This window comes from Rhineura floridana, chromosome 8, assembly GCF_030035675.1.
Source record: "Rhineura floridana isolate rRhiFlo1 chromosome 8, rRhiFlo1.hap2, whole genome shotgun sequence".
Taxonomy (NCBI): domain Eukaryota; kingdom Metazoa; phylum Chordata; class Lepidosauria; order Squamata; family Rhineuridae; genus Rhineura; species Rhineura floridana.
The window spans coordinates 7,727,385-7,749,537 of record NC_084487.1 but is presented as its reverse complement, the minus strand read 5'-3'; the positions used below and the strand labels follow the sequence as shown (position 1 = coordinate 7,749,537).

Below are 22,153 nucleotides of genomic sequence, written 5' to 3'. Positions count from 1 at the left end.
CAGCAAATTGGCAGAGAAAAAGAAGCCATATTAAGGGGGGCTGAAACAAACAGGGTGAAATCTGTTAACCAGCCTCAGGTCACCATAGCAACCACTAGCAGGCCTGCTGAAGGAGACAAACTGTATCAAGTGGTCTCTGATAATGATGAGGCAGATCAATTCAGGGAAGAGCTGCAAAAAGTTATAAGTTTGAAGCAGATAAAGGAACAAGCCCTGACCCAACAGATTCCTTTCACTGACAAACTGAGGAATCAAGTTGTGTGTGAGAATGGGATTTTATATAGACTGTGGATGCCTGCTGAGAGAAAGGATGAATGTGAACCAGTGAAGCAATTGATAGTACCTAGCAAATACAGAACCAGATTGCTAGAGGTAGCCCACGATGTCCCATGTGCAGGACATCTGGGAATAAAAAAGACCAAGAGGAGATTGGCTGCACATTATTATTGGCCAAATATCTCCAAGGATGTAAAACAACATTGTCTATCTTGTGGAATATGCCAAAAGGTGGGAAAGAGTGGAGTAAAGACCAAGGCACCCTTAAAGCCCCTTCCTATAATTGGACAACCCTTTTATAGAGTGGGAATAGATTTGGTGGGCCCTTTTTCCAAACCCACAAGGCATGGCAAGAAATATCTAGTGGTGGTGGTGGATTTTGCCACCAGGTACCCAGACGCAGAAGCACTGAGATCTGTAGAAGCCCCTGTAGTGGCAGAGGCTTTATTAAAAATCTTTATGAGGCTGGGTTTCCCTCATGAAGTGCTGACAGATCAAGGCAGTGTATTCATGGGAGAAGTGATGCAATGTATGTGGAAATGTTGTGGTCTAAAACATCTAAAGACCACTACTTACCATCCCGCCACTAATGGGCTAACTGAGAGATTCAATGGAGTTTTGAAGGGCATGATAAGAAGCTATGTTCAAGATCACCCACAAGACTGGGATGAACGGTTGGGATGCTTCTTATTTGCATACAGAGAAGTCCCTCAGGAGTCAACAGGCTTCTCACCCTTTGAACTAATGTTTACTAGAAAAGTGAGGGGACCTTTGGAACTGCTAAAAAATTCATGGGAAGGAACTCTGGGAGAGTACAAAACTTCTGTAGTAGATTTTGTATTGGAATTCCGCAATAAATTAACATCAATGATGGAAGTAGTGAAAGAGAATTTGAGTCATGCACAGGAGAAGCAAAGTTACTGGTATGACAGAACAGCCAGAGAACGTGTGTATGATGTGGGAGATATGGTTATGGCGTTCATACCCAGGAAACATGACAAATTACAGGCTAACTGGGAAGGACCATATACCATCAGAGAAAGGCTTGACACAGTGACGTATGTAATCACCACAGACCAATTAAACAAAAGCAAAGTGGTTCATGTAAATATGTTAAAGCCTTACCATACCAGGGATGCAAAGGTGTTGCAAGTTACGTTATTCCCTGAGGGAAGTGGGCCTGAACTTCCAGATTTGGTACAGGAAAGCAAAGACAAAGGAGGGGTAGATCAAGTGGAATGGTCAGAGGAGGTAGAGGAGGAAGTAAAAGAAGAGATTCTGAGAGTTTTGAAAACCTATAGGAATCTCTTTAGCAACAAACCTGGCCGAACCAGTATAGTTATACATTCCATTGATACTGGAGATCATGCCCCAATCAGATCTGTTCCGTACCGTGTGAATGGGAAAGTTTTGAATGAGATCAAAAAGGAGGTGGAAGATATGCTGGAATTAGGAGTGATCAGGGAATCCATCAGTCCCTGGGCCTCAAGTATTGTCCTGGTTCCGAAAAAAGATGGAACGACAGGGTTTTGCATTGATTATCGGCTAATCAATAAAATTACTGTCCCAGATGCGTATCCTATGCCTAGGGTAGACGCAATGTTAGAGTTATTGGGGGCAGCAACCATTATCTCTACACTAGATCTCTGTAAAGGATTTTGGCAAATGGAACTAGACGAGCAATCCAGAGCCAAAACTGCCTTCAGTACACCAGATGGGTTATATGAGTTTGTGACCTTACCCATGGGACTAAGGAACTCACCAAGTTCATTTCAGAGGCTAATCAATACTGTGTTGCGAGGCATGTCAGATTTTGCAGTGGCCTATATCGATGACGTAGCCATTTTTAGCAAGTCGGTGCCTGAGCATGTCCAACACCTGACAACAGTATTGGAGGCCTTAAGAAAAGCAGGCCTCACAATAAAAGCTAAGAAATGCCAGTTTGGACTAAAGGAAGTAATCTATTTAGGACATAAGGTGGGGAGTGGGAAAATCACCCCCTTATGGAGCAAGGTGGAGGCAATACAAGCGTGGCCGATCCCCTTAACCAAAAAACAAGTAAGGGCATTTCTGGGTGTGGCTGGATTTTATAGGAAGTTTGTGAGAAATTTTGGGGAAATAGCAACCCCCTTGCATGAATTAACAAAGAAGAAGTGTTCTGAGCGTGTGGTATGGACGGATGAATGTCAGAAGGCTTTTGATCTACTGAAGCAAGCCTTGTGCCAAGGACCCATATTAATAGCACCAGACTATGAGAAACCATTCATCGTGGCTACAGATGCGTCGGACCTGGCACTTGGAGTTGTCTTGCTACAGGAGAGAGAAGGCACCAGACATCCAGTGGCGTACCTGAGTCGCAAGCTGATGCCGAGGGAGAAAAACTATTCGTCGGTCCAGAAGGAGTGCCTAGCGGTCGTGTGGGGACTGAACAAGTTGCGCCCATACGTGTGGGGATGAAGATTCACAGTGACTACGGATCATCGGGCCTTGTTATGGTTGCAGACTATGAAAAACCATAACACTATGCTGCAGAGGTGCTCCTGGGCCCTACAGGACTATCAAGTGGACTTCCAGTTCATCAAAGGCAAGGACAATGTACTGGCCGATGGACTTTCCAGGCAAGTGGCTGGGACTGCAGTGACGTGACCAGACAGAGGAACAAAGAAAGACATTTTCCCCATAGAGACTTTTATTTGTTAACGCGACATATAAATCCTGGAACAGGAATAATACTCTGCTGTTGTTTAAGGGGGGGGGGGAATGTGATGTTCCTATACTAATGTATATATGGTAAGTGTTGTTGTTTTAGAAGATACATGGTAAGTGGAGTGAAAGAGGAGGGGGAGTGAATGGGCAGTAGAATGCGAGATGATTGGCTGAGTGTTTAAAATGGCTGAATGTATAAAAGGAAGAGTGAGAGTGGAATCTGGGGGGAGAGAAGAGAACTGAGTGGGTTGGTTGGTGGGGTTTAGAGAGTTGTTTGCCAGGAGGGAGGTGGAGTTCGGATTAATATTGAGTAAAACCATATGCTTATGTGCCTTAAGAAGAAATCTTGTTAATCTTGTTAGCTTTGTTATCTGTAATAAATACTTAATTTGGTTTACCAAAGGCCTGATCCTTGGCTGGGGTTTCACAGACCAGAAGGGAGGGTAAGGTAATGACCAAGGCTGAAGGGGAACTGTAACAAATGGTGGCAGCGGTGAAGAGAATAACAATACCAGTATTCAGAGTCTCTGGGAATACTAGTATTGGGATGTTACTGGTGGTTGCCTAGCAGGGGGATCTGTTGAGATCTGTGCTCGAGCGGGGAGAGAAACCATAAGAGAGAGCGGTCCGGACTGGTGGAGTCCCTGGTGGTGCCTAGAGACAGGCAGTAACCACGAGCAGGTAGGAACCTGACAGGGAGAGCCAGGGAAGGACGCCTCACAGGGAGGAAGAGTTTTTTTCCTTTTGTGCCTGAAAGGGGAAGAACATTTCTGTGGTGTTATTATTTATTGTTTCTAGAATATCATCCTGGCACTTTACAACTTATCAGGGGACCTGCTCCTGTGCCTTTAGCTACAACAACGTGATCTAAAGAAATTAGAAGCTTTATCTCCAACAACAGGTATACCTATTGTCAAAGACCTCACCTCCCACCCCCTAACCCCAGGGCATTGTCCCCAGGCTGGCACTCCCCATGCCTCTTCTTACCACGGTTGAGTTACACCCAACACCAACCCAGTAAGGAAGGCACACTGCTACCACCCCTTAACCTGGTCTCCTACTCTGAGCCAAGGAGCTCAGAGCACCAATAGACTGGCAGAGATTTCCAAGAGCAAAAGCCAAATGTTCCACTCACTGCTCTAGAGCCTTCAACCAACCCAAATCAGTAGCCAGTAGCTTTGTGGTGAAGGTACTGGTTTCAGAGACACAGCCCCAAGTAACGCACACCAAGTAATAGTTTATTAAATATAATAAAAGTGCATGACAGAGCAGCATACAAACTCCTTTAAACCCAAACACCCTTAAACAGGGCTACGCATAGTCAACATCCATACAAAATACAGTGAGTGGTTCACACAGACATAACATAACAAAACTTATTTAGCCTAAACTAAATATTCACAACAAGGAAGTATAAGAGACAATCCCCACTTGGCTACTTATACCACTGGACATCACATAGGTAAGACAAGATGGAATGAGACGGGACAACAAACTGAACAGTAGCCCCTCTTTTTATGAGAATTTGCCCAGCAACAGCAAGAGGGCCAATTAGCCAATCATGACACCTCTTGATGATAGAATAGCCTAAAAGTTCACCAAAAGGGCAGGCCTACTAATTTACAGTTACTCAGGCCTCCTGACCTTGGTACCAGGCAGTGTAGATAAGGCTCAGCTGCCTCCGTTAGGAAAAAAAAGCTGCAGCTGGATGGTATAGACACCCTATTTTTCCCCAGCTCAGATCATCCCAGGAACCTATGCAAAATATTCCCCACAATTCCTTCTGGTGGAGCCATCTTACTTTGGCCAACCTTAGCCGTTCTTGACACCTGTATGCCCAGAGAGGCTTAACTTGCTGATTTCTACAGATCAAGCTGCTGTTAATAGCATAGGAGTGGGGCACAGTGAAAAGTCTGCAACCTTCCACGACAAAAATTCCTCCTCACACATGGAAATCCCGCAGAACCGGAAGAAGAGCTTTAGCCTTGCTTTTCTGTTGTGTAAAATTTCTGCATGCAGGAAGTGTTTTACATGGACTAGCAGTCAAACAATTGGGAGCCATCATATGGCCATGTTGGCTGTGACTGATGAGAGTTGTGGTCCAAACCCTTCCCCCCCACACAGACTATTTGAAAATTACTGATGGGGGAACACTGATTTTTTTCACCTGCTGTAGCAATTGCAATGCACTGTGCTAGGTGCTGTATGATTTTTAATTGTATTTTTATTGCTTCCTTTATTTCTTGTATTGTATTTTACTGTATTACATCCATTCCACAGAATGCAAATTGTAAGCACTGATGAAGGTTGGTGACGAAAGAAGAGGTGAGGAGAATACATGAAGACCCAGCATTCGTTCCTCTCTGCAAGACTATGATTTAGCAAGCCAGGAATCGAGTGTCTGAAACAATCCAATGTTGGAAACTGACCGCTATTTATATAACTAGCTAGATAGCTCAACCGTGTGAAACAGCTGTCAAATAATTTTACAACTTATTTCGCCTTCCGACTTAGCTACGTCCACATGTGTCGATTTCTGTAAGTGTCTACACTGACTGGCAGCCGCTTCTCCAGAGTTTCAGGCAGAGTTCTCTTCCAGCCCTACCTGGAGATGCCAGGGATTGAACTGGGGACCTTCTGCATGCAAGGCCACAAAAGCCACAGCCCCTCCCAGAATCAGAGCACCCAGAACCATTCATTCCTGACCAACAATCAATGTGTCAGTAATAGGGATGGGAAGATCTGCCAGTTCCGGTTCTCTCAGTTTCTCAGTTTTTAAATTTAGTTTGCCACATTTCTGGAGCAATTTTCTCCTGAAATTTCTACAACGTTTTAGTGCAAATTTCTACTAATAAACACATTTTTGCAGGTGGTTTTGACTAATGTACACATTTTCTGCAAGCAATTTCTTATCATGTAATGTATGTTTGTATGTTATTTGTCACTAATACATTCATTTTTATGCACACATTCCCTTAATATATGCATTTTTTGTAAACACTGCTTGGCTGGTGAACTGCATGGCAAAATTCGGATAAGTGCGAACTTCAAAGGATGGCTTGTGTTTTTGGTTCTCATATTGTTTTGGAAAGTCCAGATTTAAAAGATTTGGCTTGAAATACAAACTGGATTGAATTTCTCCCCTGTTCCTAGTCAGTAATAGTGGTGATTGGCTGAACTGCTCTGTCACAGAGGAGTAAGGCAGATTCTGGTGATCACTGGCTGAGCTGCCTAGATCCTAGAGAGGGCAGGTGGACAGGCAGGCAGGCACCTGGACAAGGTCAAGAGAAAGGGGGGGGACTTAGAAGTGAGGCCTCCTTTCTGCTCCCACAATTATTTCAGATTTGTTTAGATTCTGCACAAACAAAGGCCTTTAAAACAGCAGCACTCGCACCCTGGAACACTGAAATCAGGCGGACACCCACAATTCTGATATCTCGCTATCTCCTGAAAAGTTTCTGTTTCGCCAAGCAATTTTAGAAAATTAATTTGATTCAGTGTTGGTCACTGTATTTTATGATGTTTTAATGCCTACAGTCTTGTGACTATAATTTGTTTTAAGCTCTTCTTGTGAGGGCAATTTGTTTTAAACTGTTCTTAATATTGTATTTTAAAATTGCGGCAACCAGCCCTGGGACCTTGTGGTGAAGGGCAGGTAAGAAATTGTACTACTGCTATTACCACCAAAAACAACAACAACTTTTACATTACTGTGATATTTTTGAATGAGTTCACAGCTTAGGAATACTCCTATAAATAAATAAAGGGTGGTATTTAATGGTAGTACTGCTAAGCACAGACCTACTGAAGTTAATGGACATGGCTGGCTTAGGTTCATGAATGTCAATGGGTCTACTCTGAGTAGCATTTAGCTGAATACAAACCCAAATAAGAAACAATTGTTTTATGGCTGTGAAGCTGTGCCTGAAAGACTGAGATCTCAAGCAAGAAGAGTTGCTGAATCCACTACGCTGGAGCATGACCAGGATATTAAATGATGGGAATGACCTGGAGAGCTCCTTGCCATGTCAAGGAGAGAGAAAATAATGAAAAATCATCCCCAAAATTACATTATTTGTATAGACTGCAGAAATAGCCTTGTATAGCCTATAATACCTATTTTGCCAAAGTGAGGGGGGAGGTAGTTTGTGTTAACTTTGAAATGTATTACCAATTGTATTGTTTTTATTGTTTATTGTTTTATTTATGTATTATTGATGTTTTATTGATATATTATTGTTTTATTGGTGTATTTTTATACGGGTGCTCTTTTGTAAGCCACCTTGAGGGCCTTGTGGCCAGAAGGCGGGGTAGAAATATTAAAATCAAATCAAATCAAATGAGTTTTTATACAACATAATTATTAATTTCTGTGGCCATACTACCCTGAACACGCCCAATCTCATCTGATCTCGGAAGCAAAGCAGGGTCAGGCCTGGTTGGTACTTGGATGGAAGACTGCCTGGGAATACTGGGTGCCGTAGGCTTAGAAGAAGGCAATGGTAAACCACCTCTGCCAGAGCTTGGACAAGTTACTTTTTTAAACTACAACTCCCATCAGCCCCAGCCAGCATGGCCACGGGATTGGGCTGATGGGAGTTGTAGTTCAAAAAGGTAACTTTTCCAAGCTCTGCTCTTACCATGAAAACCCTACGAATATATCCAGAATAGATTCATAGGGTTGCCATAAGTCGTAATCGACCTGACAGCATATAACAACAACCAAATTTATTTATTACATTTTAAACTACCCTGATAGCTTCTATGATCCTCCCTTTTTATCCTCACAGGAACCCCATGAAGTCGGTTAGGTTGAGAGATGGTGACCAAGATCACCTTGTGAGCTTCATGGATGTATGGGGAACTGAACTTGGACCTCCCCTGTCTAAGAGGAGGTCTAGGAGGGCAAAATTTCCCCATTGCAATTGGGTTGCCAGGCCCAGCCTCCAAGAGGTCTTCTGTATCTTTAAAAGTTGTGCAGGGGGAAGGGAGAATTCCACCTTGTGGTTTTTCCCATTACAGTGTTGCAAGAACACCTGCTCTTGGCTGACTTTCTCTTCTCCTAAAGATACAGGATCAGTCTCAGGCCAGGAACCTGGCAACCCTAGTTACAATGCAATCCTATGCACATCTACTCAGAAGGAAGTCCCAGTGAATTCAATGGGACTTTCAATTACTCCAAAATAAGTGTTCACAGGATTGTTGCCTTAATGGCTTGGCTTTTTTTTTTTATCAAGTCTTTTTTCAGTCTGGAGGAAGTGCTGCAAAGATCCTAACCTGTAGCTCAGCAATTTCCGAAGTATGCACCATAGAAGCTTCTGAGTGAAAAAGCTCAGTAATGGAGAATCAGCTTCCTTGAAAGACAAGTGCCCTGTGCCTAATTCCTTAAGAGGCACAGCAGTGGCGATGCTGGGTGTGGACTATGACACATTTTCCATTTGTGCAGAGCAATAGCTATCCTGGCTCCCAAACACAGAAGCAGATTCAGGACTTCAAGACTAGTCTTTTTTTGCATAGAGCTTTATTCCAGAAATCAGAACAGGGTTCTAGCATCTCATGCTAGGCCTAAATTGGGATGCAAACAGGAACACGCATACTAGATGTTGGAAACAACAGCAGTTGAGTTCTTGCGACAGCAAATACAAGCAATGCTACTATATACACAGAAAAAAGGGCAGGCACTTGACATTATGAATTAATTCAGGTTCTTTCCAGTACATGCTACAAAGCAGGGGCTATGATGAGGGGGGGATGGCAATCTCTGCCTCTGCTAAATTACTTGCATTTTCCACTGCTGGAGACATTCCAAAGTGTCTGTCAGGGCTTATCTCTTCAACCGTTGTGCCTGGCCTTGATGCCAACAGGAAGTTCCCAGCAGCCAGCTCTAAAACTTCTGGAGACACATCCTCTGTAACCCCCTCATTTCCTTCATCAGTGCTGGCACTGTCCTCCCCAATATCAGTAACCCATCCTCCTAACCTTGCCAGAGATTCTCCTTATTTATTTTATTTATTTATTATTTCAATGACAATAGCAATGCCTGACAAGCCTGCACTCTGTATGAACTTAGTATGGGTCAAAAGTAGAGTTGCCAGGTTCAATCCTTGAGACTGATCCTGTATCTTTAGGAGAAGAGAAAGTCAGCTAAGTGCAAGTGTTCTTGCAACGATGTAATGGGAAAAACCACAAGGTGGAATTCTCCTTTCCCCCTGCACAACTTTTAAAGATACAGAAGGCCAGGCCTGGCAACCAAGAGGTCTTCTGTATCATTAAAAGTTGTGCAGAGGGAAGGGAGGATTCCACCTTGTGGTTTTTCCCATTACAGTGTTGCAAGAACACCTGCACTTGGCTGACTTTCTCTTCTCCTAAAGATACAGGATCAGTCTCAGGGATTGAACCTGGCAAGCCTAGTCATAAGGTACTTCCTAGAGTCCTTTGCAGGTAATATAGGGATTCCATAGCAGATAGGTCAATGTGGAAAGGCTTCCTTGAAGTTAGACAGATGTAGCAGATGGATGTGCATGCACATGGACACTGCACAACATTCCTCTTCAGAGCCTATTAGCTCCCATTTTCCACAGCTGAGAAAAGGCTGGCTCCCGTATAAATATGGAAATGGACTGCCTTCAAGTCGATTCTGACTTATGGCGACCCTATGAATAGGGTTTTCGTGTTAAGCTGTATTCAGAGGGGTTTACCATTGCCTTCCTCTGAGGCTGAGAGGCAGTGACTGGCCCAAGGTCACCCAGTGAGCTTCATGGCTGTGTGGGGATTCAAACCCTGGTCTCCCAGGTCACAGTCCAACACCTTAACCACTACACCACACTGGCTCTTGCATATGTTGCCTTAATTTATGATACTGACTTTTCCATAAGATTTATCACTTCATAACTTCGCTTCCAGCATCTACTACTCTCCTATTCTTCACACCTTAAAAAAATACCTTGGAGATAAATGATATTTTGGGAAACGGATGGTTATTTCTGAAAAGAACTGTTAGCACAGCACAAGCTGACATCTGTAATAACAGTTCAGGGGGAAAAACGTTCTCGGGGATCTGTTGTTAAAAAAGTGGAGTAAAAGAAGTTTGAGAGCAACCTTCTCTGTACCCAGATGCATTGTCTGAGCTCAGTTGTGCCTGGTTGTGCCCAAGTATAGCCAGATATGTTTCAGGTGCCTTGCCCTAAGTTTTTCTTTTGCTTTTTTAAAGGGAAAAGTTAAATTCAGCAACCACATAAATCAAACACACACACACACACACACACACACACACACACACACACACACACACACACACACACACACACACATTTCTTGGCCTTACAATGATGTTTTTTGTTTTATTGCTGTTAATTTTATTTTTGGGTTTTTAAAAAGAAGGAAGGAAGGAAGGGAGGGAGGGAGGGAGGGAGGGAGGGAGGGAGGGAGGGAGGGAGGGAGGGAGGGCGAAAGAGAGATTTGCTGACACAGCACAAGTGGAGAAGATGTGCTGTTCTGACTTGCAGGACTGGGCTAGTTGCTGGCAAACCCCTGGGGAGCAAAGGCTAAGCTGTGGGAGTGTTCTCCCTTCATCAGAACTGGAGGAGCCCTGCAGGTTCTCTTGAGCACAGCCTCTTTTTGCATTCCAGGTTAAATTTTGCAGACTGGCTGGATTTTCCTAGCTAAATTCAGCATCATTTCTAGTACCTGCCATTTCCTGTAATCTTTTGCCAAATTCATTCTGTGGAATTGACTTCTCAGCCCAGTTAAGTTTTACCTGCTTCGGCTAATAATTTCCCCCAGCCACCACCAAAAAAAGCCACCTGTTTGGCTTTAGATGGTTTCAGCATTGTAGGTAGAACTAGATGTTACAAGAGGCACAGAAGTGCCGGTAGCGTTCAGGATAATACACTATAGGACTGGACATCATTGACAATGGGGATGGCAATGTGCAGTAATGTTAATGGCAATGGTGGTGTCATACTAACCTTCAGGATAGACTTTGTTGTTGTTATGTGCCTCCAAGTCGACTGCGACTTATGGCGACCCTATGAATCAGCGACCTCCAAGATAGGATTGCCAAGTCCATGGCCTGAGACTGATCCTGTATCTTTAGAAGAAGAGAAGGTCAGCCAAGTGCAGGCGTTCTTGCAACTCTGAAATGGGAAAAACCACAAGGTGGAATTCTCCCTTCCCCCTGCAAAACTTTTAAAGATACAGAAGACCTCTTGGAGGCCAGGCCTGGCAAAAGTATCTCCTAAAGGTACAGGATCAGTCTCAGGCCAAGAACCTGGCAACCCTACTCCAAGAGCATCTGTCATGAACCACCCTGTTCAGATCTTGTAAGTTCAGATCTGTGACTTCCTTTATGGAATCAATCCATCTCTTGTTTGGCCTTCCTCTTTTTCTACTCCCTTCTGTTTTCCCCAGCTTTATTATCTTTTCTAATGAATCATGTCTTCTCATAATGTGTCCAAAGTATGATAACCTCAGTTTCATCATCTTAGCTTCTAGTGATAGTTGTGGTTTAATTTGTTCTAACACCCAATTATTTGTCTTTTTCGCAGTCCATGGTATCCGCAAAGCTCTCCTCCTATAGTCTATAGGATAGACTACTATAATGCAATGTTTGGGGGGGGTGCCTTTGAAAGCTATTCAGAAAGTACTGTCAGTTGTCAAATCAATCCACAAGTGATAGCACTGAACCTTTTTATATGCTGGGAGGAAGGGCGGGATACAAATTAAACAAACAAACAAACAAATATTGTAATTGAGCTGTTTCACATTGCAGCCTCCCTTTGATCCAAGATGGTCTTTTATTTGAGGAAGTAGTTTCTCCCCCCCCCTCGTTCATCTTTGGACCTATTGATTGATTGAATGATTGCACCAAGAGACCTTGGCCTCACTCAAGAGGCTCTGACTACCTGTATCACTGCCTACCATGGAAGCAGCCTGACATTTCCACTGCCTTGAAGGAAGAGCAATTTATTTGCCAAACAGATCAGGTGAAGCGAGGAAGAGCCACCTCGGATCTAATCTCAGGTATGCGGGCCAATTCATCATGCATAAAAATCAGTCAGCCGTCCCTTTCTCTTGCACCGCTTCCAGAAACTTATTATCAACAAAATAAGATGGGGGTGGCGGTGGGTGGAAGAGCTGAAACAGGGAAGCAGCAAGCGATGACTGTGGAATGGGCCGTGTGGAAGAACAGAAATGAATACTTCCTTGACCTTTCTATAAAGCTTGTTGCTGTTCTTACCTATTTGTGGAGCTAAGATTAATGGAAAGGGAGAGGAAGAACACTGGTGCGACAGGCAGACCGTCCTGGCCCCATCCATCAACTAGAGATGGAACAGGTGCAGGGTCCATTCTCCTTTACCAGGAAGGGCCGCAGCTCGGTGGTAGATCATCTGTTTTGCATGCACAAGGTCCCAGGTTCAACCCCTGGCATCTCCAGGCAGGGCTGGGAAAGCCCCCCTACCTGAAACCCTGGAGAGCAACTGCCATTCGGAATAGCCAATGGGCTAAGATGGGCCAATGGGCTAACTCAATAGAAAGGTGCTTCCTGTGTTCCTAGCTTCCTTCCTTGGTCCCTGCCAGAAATAAGACTCAGCATGGGGTCCTAAAGAGCTGTGTAGCCAGTCAGATACTGGGCACAGATCAGCTTTCCCCAGCATGGCATCCTTCAGATGTTTTGGACTACAACTCCTATCAGCCCCAGCCAACAGGAGCAATAGTCAAGATTATGGGAGTTGTAGTCTAGCAACACCTGGAGGTCAGCAGGTTGGAGAAGTCTGGCCTACAGGGGCATTCATTCTGATCTGGCTATAAGGCAGCACCAAACATCCCTCAGCCTTTGAGGCAATTGGCACCATTCCCTCGCTAGCCCCTCAAAGAGCAACCTATGGATCAGAAGAGTCCTGCTGGGTCAGACCAAGACTCCATTTTGCCTACCCTCTTGTTTTCAGAATGGGCTAGCCATGTGCTTCTTGATTCTAGAACCAGAGAATACAGGCATCTGTCCTGCCCAAAGTCAAGAAATCCAGGCGCACTTGGTTCTGTGAGCTTTTCTCTTTTTATTAAAGTTATAGCAACTTCAAAGGCTTAGCGACCCATTCATCTCTCTATGCTTTCTAGGATCTATTTGCCCTTACTAACCCTGACTAAGTGTCTTCGCAGCTGCAGATGTTGACACAGCAAAGACCACCATCCTTTGCACCTCCTTATGAAGGCTTGACTTTTGCACAAAGCCTCTGGCTCCTCCTTAACCCCGGCCGTTGCTCCTTGCTCCTCAGCTGCCTGCGAGAATGGGGCGAAGGAGTCTGGACCTCATCTTCTCCCTTGGACTGGTGGGGGCTATTGGCTTGCTCTGGTGTAGGAAGTTGCTGGGTGCCCGGCTGAGGATCCACGAACTGGCAAGGCGGCTCCTCAGGTGCGGGTGAGGGGTATGTGTCCAGAGTTACAGGCTCTGACAGTTCGCACTGCTCTCCCATGGGGGAGTCAGGTGACTGGGCACGCTGCACACTCTCTTCCCTCAGTCCGTCACCCCAGTCCTCCAAGAGAGTCCCCCTCCTCCAAGCCTTCCCCCCGAACCTGGGTCACAACAGTATCCTACAAAACTGCCTGAAGCAGCTCTAGATATCTCCAATATGCCAGTCAGCACTACACACACCAAGATAATGTGGCTCCCCTTCCTTTCTGCTAGCGCCAAACAATAATTACAGGTAGCAATTTTTTTAAAAAAGCAGACAAATCCAAATTCTATGGAAAGGAGATCTCACTTCTGCACCCATAACTGAATACATACATTAAAGAAAATCTGCATTTATTTATTTAGCACAATTCCACATGAAATAAAGACACAGGAGACGTGAGTGTAGGCCACAAGTGGGGGACCTGTGCCACCCCCAATGTTGTTGGACTACCACTCCCATCATCCCTGACCATTGGCTGTGCTGGCTGAGGCTGGTGGGATTTAGAGTCCATTAAGACCTGGAGGGCCGTAGATTGCCCATCCTTGGCCTTGGCCCTCGGCCAGCTTTTCCCCAACTATGTTGCCTCCAGATGATGCTGGACTACAACTCCCATCGTCCTTGACCACTGGCTATGCTGGCTGCGGCTGCTGGGAGATGTAGTCTAAAACATCTGCAGGGGACCAGTTGGAGGAAGGCTGCTGTAGGCTCTGGGAGTACTATGTAGTTTTGCAATTAGCGTTGCCTGCCTGTGTAATACCTGCTCAACCTGTACCTAAAAACCTTACTAAAGAATAAAATTAATCTTGCTCTGAAACTTTGCAAGGGAGGATTCTGTGTCTTGCGTAGCATAAAGATCTCACCTAAAAAGCACCAGTTCAGTTGCATAACTATCGGATTGGGCTGGGAAGTGCCTTCATTTTTCCATACAACAGGACTCCATGCTGTTCCTTGACCCTTCACTCCTCTTCTCTTCCTCTGCTGGCCCATGAATACCAGTTTCTTCACATTCCTCTCCATTCCACCCCTCCTCACTCTCCTTTGCCTCAATCTTTCCCAAAAGGGAGGGAAGGAAAACATCTGATTTCTTGGAAACCCTGAATATTTCTCCGTATGCACTCAGACCCCCCTTTTTCCCCCCTCTTCAAAATTCTTCCACTCTGCACTGGGTGTGATTCAAACTACATTCAAAGAAGTCTGAGTATAAAAAGCAGCTTAATGGCCTGTCTGCGCCCATTCTCAATGAAGGAGCTGTCACTGCATTGGCAAAATCCTGAAAAATCTCAATTTTTCATTTCAGTGAAAAGAATGTAGCTGGTGTTTCCAGTCCACACTCACTAAAGACAGAATGCTAAAAACACACAACTCTGGTGCTGCTATTACTGGCCTGTAATCCATTTTTTAAAAGCACCTTAATGCCAAAGAGAGAAAATGTTTTTAAAACACACTTTTTTTTTTTGCTTTATGTGGAATTTTAAAAAAATGAAAGTGCAAAAATCAAGACCTGTCCATCTCCATCCCCAAAGGGCTGCATTCTGTGCATGTGGGCCGATTGTTAACAGATGGATCCTTCAGGCTGGCTAGCACAGTGCACCACTAAGAAAAGGTCACAGTGCCCTGCACAGAAAGCTTATTTGCTTTCTCTATTGTGCACACACACACATACACACACTCGCACCAATTTTCTTTGTGCTTCATAAACCATAGGAATTCATTCTGGATCAGTGTGAGCTCTGCACTTATTCAAACAAGCAGGTACCTGATGGACAGCATTGCCACTGGAAGATGAATCACTGTGCAATCCTGCTTTTGCATCCCCAAGACAAGCATCACACTAGCTAGCAGGCTGCCTCAAGAATGCCCTCCACTTCAGGCCTAGCGGATTGCCACCTACATTCCCGAAGGGAATTGCAGAGCATAAGCAAAGATATGGATTTAATGTGATTTAAACCACACACTGAAATTTATTTCATTGGCATCAAGCAAATGTACTCAGACCTCCTTTTTATGAATTACCGAGTTGGTCACTTCACACATGCACAAATTTACTTCATGTTTGATGACTGGCAGATGAATTTATGAATGTTGGGAAAAGCCCACCTGGAGTTCAATGAATCCTGCTTTTGCGGAATTTTTGGGATTGCAAAATGGAGCTGTTCAGGGGTTGGGGAGGAAAGATGGTCACCAAACACCTGGTAGGCCTCAAATGCATAGTTAGTGTGCTGCATTCAGTTTGAAGAGGGGGGATCCCAAATTATATATCCCTGATCTACAGTTTTTGATCTGTGATGGTTCATTCATGCAAACAAATCACCACTCAATACTGTAGTTTGTACATGTGAATCAGCATCCCCTCCCCTGCAAGACTCATTTAACTGGTATCAAGCAAATGTGGGTACTGAAAATTGATATAAACGTGGCTGCCTTAGATAGGGGCTCACCTTTGCAGACACAACACATCCTTCAACTAGCATCCTCATTCCAGCCAAAACCAGGGTTAGTTCCCTTTAGTTAGTTACCCAAAATCCTCTTTCTCTAATCCTCAGCTAAATGGCCAGGAGATCCAGGACTAAGGTTTCATCTGCCCAGCACTTGGAATGAACTAGTTCAGATGAACAAAGTTCACTGAATAGGTTAAAAAATCTCTGAACTGCACCTGAAAGTAGTTTCCATAATTGCCAGGTGAGTGAAAGATGAATTAAGTTCATTTTGGGGTAGAACTTTGAATGATTTCTAGTTCATATTTACATTCAATCCTTCCACTCCCCACCTCCATCAGAAGGCCTGGGCTCTTAGTTGCCTTTTTTTAAAAAAGTAAGGCAATTGGACATCTATAAAGGAAGTCAGAAAGCAAAACATGGAGGCAATATTCTAAGGCTTAGTAGGCAGATACAGAGGCATTGCTGTTGCTAAGGTTGCTAAATAAGTAAGGAATGTGAGGCATTGCCTGCATCTTCGCTGCTGAAGAGATTTGCTCTGTTCCAACAAGGGCATCCTGCAGTGAAAAGCACAGGTACACGAACAAAGTGAATAATGCCTTGTACCTTTAACAGCTGTGTGGCTAGCACAAATTAAACAGTGCTGTTTAATATTCTGTTTGTCATACATCTTATTACTTGTGTGTGGCTTCCTGATTTACCTTTGGACGTTATACTTTCAGCACAGCAACTTGTAACATTCTGAATGCTGAAAAAAAAGTGCTGAGCATGAACTTTTTATTACCTAAAAGGGTCATTTGGATGAACTTGAAATGCACTAATTCATTTTGTAAAAGGATGAATTTGAACCAGAACTAGTTCATTTTTAAAACGAAATTTCCAAGCACTGCATCTGCCAGGGGCATAGCACAGGTTATTGTGTGATTCTATGGGCTAGCTGACATTTTACTCAACCAAAGAGGATCCATGTTCATTTGAGTCCTCTTCTCCTCCCTGGGACTAAACGGCAAGATGGATCTATCCCTCTCAGCCTGTTCTGGCTACTCACGGAAGAAGTCTGCTCCAGAAATCGTTTTTCAAAAACAAAAATACACACAAGCAGGGCTGTGCAACTAGAGGTCCAGTGGGGACCCAGATCTCCATCAAGTAGTTGCAAAGTAGATAGATTGGGAACTGCTGCACAAAAGCAGCAGGCAGAAGGGAGTGTTGAACTCTCCCCCACTCCCCCCAATTCCCCACTCCCCCCCCCCCAGTTCCCCACTCCCTGCCATCAGCCAGATTTCTCAGCAATGCTTGCAAACGTGTCTAAGCTGATGGGAAAGCAGACTGGGGAGGAAACTGCAGGGAGGTAGTGGTGAACAGAAGAAGAATCAAGCAAGCACCCCATCTGCTCACCCAACCCGCCACTTTACAGCTGTTGACTGGACACCCAGCTTCCTAGGTCCAGGTCTGCTGTCAAACATCCAGTTTGGCCCTTAAGTTCACATGCTGAGAAGAGTAACATGAAGCATTCCTATTATACTTCAGAGCCTTTGGCTAGAACAGCGAAGGTATTGTTTTGGGGAGCTGTTCTTTTCTTCTTCTCTTCACAGCCCACTGTGCACCTGCTATGAAATTCCATATTAATGACCCGCTTCTCCAATCTGCATCACAATCGGATTCCTAGAGCCGCTGAATATGAAGGACTGTCTTCATTAAATCCTCATTACCACGTCACCTAAGAACAGGCAGGAGACAATAGCCAATGCAATGCCATTCATGTTCCAATCTTTTAATTCTGCTCTCAGCCATTACAGCAGCCCTATCTGCCTGCACCAAAAGCCTGAGTCAGAGCTCATATTAATTTTAAATCCTCAGCCTTAAAAAAAAAAATCAATGTGGGAAAACAGTGAAGTTTCGCTCATTCTAAAGGAAGGATTAAGCCCTCTGCTGTGCAATGCCTACTTTGTTATTCTTTGACTCTGTCTCCCACCCCTTTTCAAATTACTGATCATTGTCTTACATAACAGTGTCATCCGCACTTATTAAATTAACAAGGCTGTGAAACACTTAATGAATCTAAACTCATAAAGTGTTTCCAAAGTTAATAGCAGCGTTGGAAGATTCTTACTCCCCTAACGGCCCCCTCCCAGTGCCCCGCCCTTCCCGTGTGAGAAATTTATACGCTCCCCGCACAGTCACCAGAGTTCAGACAGCCCAAATCTCATAAAAGATTTATTGCTGTATGGCCTTGTGATTTATTTGCCGGAGCAACACATAGCTTGCATCTTCCAAGGGTTTATTTCATACTTGTAGGACTTGTGTGAGAGAAAGAATGTGGTCTAAGAGGGAGGGAGATACTCCAAGCCGCAAATTCAAGAAAGAAACAAGACTGCAAATAGTCAGAGCAAGAACCCTTAATTCCACCTGTCCTTGCTTTTTTTTTGTTACTTGCCCTTGGCAGATCAAGTTCCTTCTCTCCCCCACCCCAACAACGCCTTGATAAAATGTTTTAAAGTCAGTTGCTGGAGACTCATTCTTCATGGTTCTGCTCCCTCCTCAGGGTCTCTACACCTGAGATGGATGCATTTTGTGTTGATACACATGCAGCGGTGCCCATTGCAACAGGCAGGTAGAAGGCAGCCAATGACAGCTGGAGCCAACTAATTCTAGTTTTGTCTATATGGGCAATGCTGAGACTCAGGAGGAGGAAACTGACAGCCAGGACCAGTCCCTGGGCTACTGATAAGCAAAACGGTGGGCAGGTAGGAGCTAGCAGACGGCAGACTGACATTGGTGGGGCAGGGCCCCATTTGTCCTAACAGACCAGCCTCCATTGTACACATGTTTATAAACGCATGAGGCAGATAAACACTACAGCATCATTCACAGCCCGCCATTTCACATGCTGCCATTGCAGAGGTAGATTTTCACATATTAACAGGCAGTGACTCACCACCCTCTAATGCATGCTTAACCAGAAGATCCATCTTGGCTTTTAAATCAGTGGAGGCCAGGACTATGGCAGACTAACTGAATACAGCAAACAAAACAGACAGAGTAGACTTCAGAGTCTTCAACAAAGTGCAACTGAAGAGCGAGGGTCGGGCAACGGCCGGTCAGAGGTAGCCGGCTTCCGGATACCAGTTGCTGGAAGCCACAGGAGGGAAGAGGTGTTGTGCCAGGATCCTGCTTGCCGGCTTCCCATTGGGGCATCTGGTCGGCCGCTGTGAGAAGAGGATGCTGGACTAGAAGGGTCACTGGCCTGATGCAGGCACAGGGCTTTCCTTGTGTTATGTTCTTAATTATTGTTGCGCCTCCGAAAGGTTGCAGCATTTGGGGCTTTTTAGTTTAGAGAAAAGGCGGGTCAGAGGAGACATGATAGAAGTGTATAAAATTATGCATGGCATTGAGAAAGTGGATAGAGAAAAGTTTTTCTCCCTCTCTCATGATACTAGAACTTGTGAACATTCAAAGAAACTGAATGTTAGAAGATTCAGGACAGACAAAGGAAGTACTTCTTTACTCAGCGCATAGTTAAATTATGGAATTTGCTCCCACAAGATGCAGTAATGGCCACCAGCTTGGATGGCTTTAAAGAAGATTAGACAAATTCATGGAGGACAGGGCTATCAATGGCTACTAGCCATGATGGCTGTGCTCTGCTACCCTAGTCAGAGGCAGCATGCTTCTGAAAACCAGTTGCCGGAAGCCTCAGGAGGGGAGAGTGTTCTTGCACTCGGGTCCTGCTTGCGGGCTTCCCCCAGGCACCTGGTTGGCCACTGTGAGAACAGGATGCTGGACTAGATGGGCCACTGGCCTGATCCAGCAGGCTCTTCTTATGTTCTTATGTTCTTATCACAGGTGTTGGCTGTAGCAGTGAGATACGAATACCAGAGAATCCCTACCAGTGGTGTGGCAAACAGAAATAACAAAACAAGATTACTTGTGAGAGTGACTGGCAAAGAGTGTGTGGCAAAGAGTGAGTGAACTCAAACACCATGGCTGAATATATAAAAATGAAAAGAGAGGAGCTGGTGGAGAAGTGCATAACATTCAATTTACCTCACAAGGGTAAAGGGGTAGATGAATTGAGGGTAGCACTTATAGGATTTGCAACTGCCCAGCAAAAACAACCTGCCAGGGAAGAGACCCCAGAAGGATATTTAAGCAATCCCGCTTATATAGAGTACTTGAGAGAGAAGTTAAGATGGGAGGCTGAGGAAAAAGACAAGCAGAGGGAGTTGGAAACTGAGAGATTGAGGATGGAAGCTGATGGGAAAGATAAACAGCGAGAGTTGGAAACTGAGAGATTGAGGATGGAAGGTGCAGAGAAGGAAAAACAGAGGGAGTTTGAATTTGAGAGAATGAGAGTGGATGCGGAATTACAGGCAGAAAAGTTAAAATTTGAAAGAGAGAAGTTTCATTCTGATGAAACAAGGAAAGACAGAGATGGAGCAAAAACAAAAATTACTCCAAAGGACTTTGCTGTCTATGAGCCTGGTCAAGATCCTCAAATTTATCTCACAACCTTTGAAAAGGCAGCTCAGTTGTGGGGGCTACCTGAAGATAAATACATGCAGTATTTATCAAACCTGATTAAAGGGGAATTGGCAGAGGTATACCAATATTTCCCCTCAGACAAGCCCGTCACCTATGCTGAGTTTAAAGAGGCAGTCTACAAAAGATTTAGACTGGGACCTGACTATTTTAAAAAGTTATTCCGAAACTGTCAGATCCAAGCAGGGAGGTCTTTTGTTGAACTGGGAGCAAAGCTGATGGATATATTTGGAAAGTATAAGGTTAAAGCCTTACCATACCAGGGATGCACAGGTGTCGCATGTTACCTTATTCCCTGAGGGAAGTGGGCCTGAACTTCCAGATTTGGTACAGGAAAGCAAAGACAAAGCAGGGGTAGATCAAGTGGAATGGTCAGAGGAGGTGGAGGAGGAAGTAAAGGAAGAGATTCTGAGAGTTTTGAAAAACTATGGGAATCTCTTTAGTAATAAACCTGGCCGAACCAGTATAGCCAGACATTCCATTGATACTGGAGAGCATGCCCCAGTCAGATCTGTACTGTGCTGTGTGAATGGGAAAGTTGTGAGTGAAGTAATCTGTGTAGGACATGGGGTGGGGAGTGGGAAAGTCACCCCCTTATGGAGCAAGGTAGAGGCAGTGCAATCGAGAAGGCACCAGACATCCAGTGGCGTATCTGAGTCGCAAGCTGACGCCGAGGGAGAAAAACTATTTGTCGGTCCAAAAGGAGTGCCTAGCGGTCGTGTGGGGACTGAATAAGTTGCGCCCATACGTGTGGGGATGAAGATTCACAGTAACAACGGATCATCGGGCCTTGTTATGGTTGCAAACGATGAAAAACCATAACACTATGCTGCAGAGGTGGTCCTGGGCCCTACAGGACTATCAAGTGGACTTCCAGTTCATAAAAGGCAAGGACAATGTACTGGCCGATGGACTTTCCAGGCAAGTGGCCGGGACTGCAGTGACGTGACCAGACGGAGGAACAAAGAAAGACATTTTCCCCAGAGAGACTTTTATTTGTTAACGCGACGTATAAATCCTGGAACAGGAATAATACTCTGCCGTTGTTTTAAGGGGGGGGGGAGAAATGTGATGTTCCTGTATTAGTGTAAATAGGGTAAGTGCTGTTTGTATAGGAGATACATGGTAAGTAGAATGAAAGAGGAAGGGGGAGTGAATGGGCAGTAGAATGCTGGATGATTGGCTGAGTGTTTAAAATGGCTGACAGTATAAAAGGAAGAATGACAGTGGAATCTAGGAGGTGATGAAAGTGAGTGGGTTGTTTTGGTGGGTTTGAGAGAGTTGTTTGTCAGGAGAGCGTGGAGAAGGAGGGGGGTGGAGTTTGGATTAGTATTAGATAAAACCATATGCTTATGTGCCTTATGAAGTAATCTTGTTATCTTTGTTATTTGTGTTATTTAATAAATACTTAATTTGGTTTACCAAAGGCCTGATCCTTGGCTGGGGTTTCACAGACCAGAAGGGAGGGTGAGGTAAATAACCAAGGCTGAAGGGAAACTATAACAAATGGTGGCAGCGGGGAAGGGAAGAATAACTCCACAAGTATTCAGAGCAAACCAGAATTATAAGCAGTCTGAGTAAATCGAAGGGATTGGGACAGCTTAAGCACGCAGTCACAGAGGTAACCTAATTGAGGGAGACTCAGGCAGAGTCTCTGGGACTACTGGTTATAGGATGTGACTGGTGGTGCTGCCTAGCAGGGGGATCTGTTGAGATCTGTGCTAGAGCGGGGAGAGAAACCAT

At 44.6% G+C, this 22,153-nt stretch overlaps 1 protein-coding gene, 1 long non-coding RNA gene and 1 pseudogene across 10 annotated transcripts in view; 2 read left to right on the top strand and 1 right to left on the bottom strand.

The window, feature by feature from the left end:
* Nucleotides 1-22,153, bottom strand: part of PLXNA4 (plexin A4) — a 748,486-nt gene that overhangs the window by 295,846 nt on the left and 430,487 nt on the right. The window lies entirely within an intron of this gene.
* Nucleotides 7,351-7,469, top strand: LOC133363435 (5S ribosomal RNA; annotated as a pseudogene).
* LOC133390138 (uncharacterized) lies at nt 10,637-14,213 on the top strand. The gene is made up of 3 exons (XR_009764310.1): nt 10,637-10,726; nt 11,753-12,003; nt 13,099-14,213. It is a non-coding gene; the product is annotated as an uncharacterized LOC133390138 (long non-coding RNA).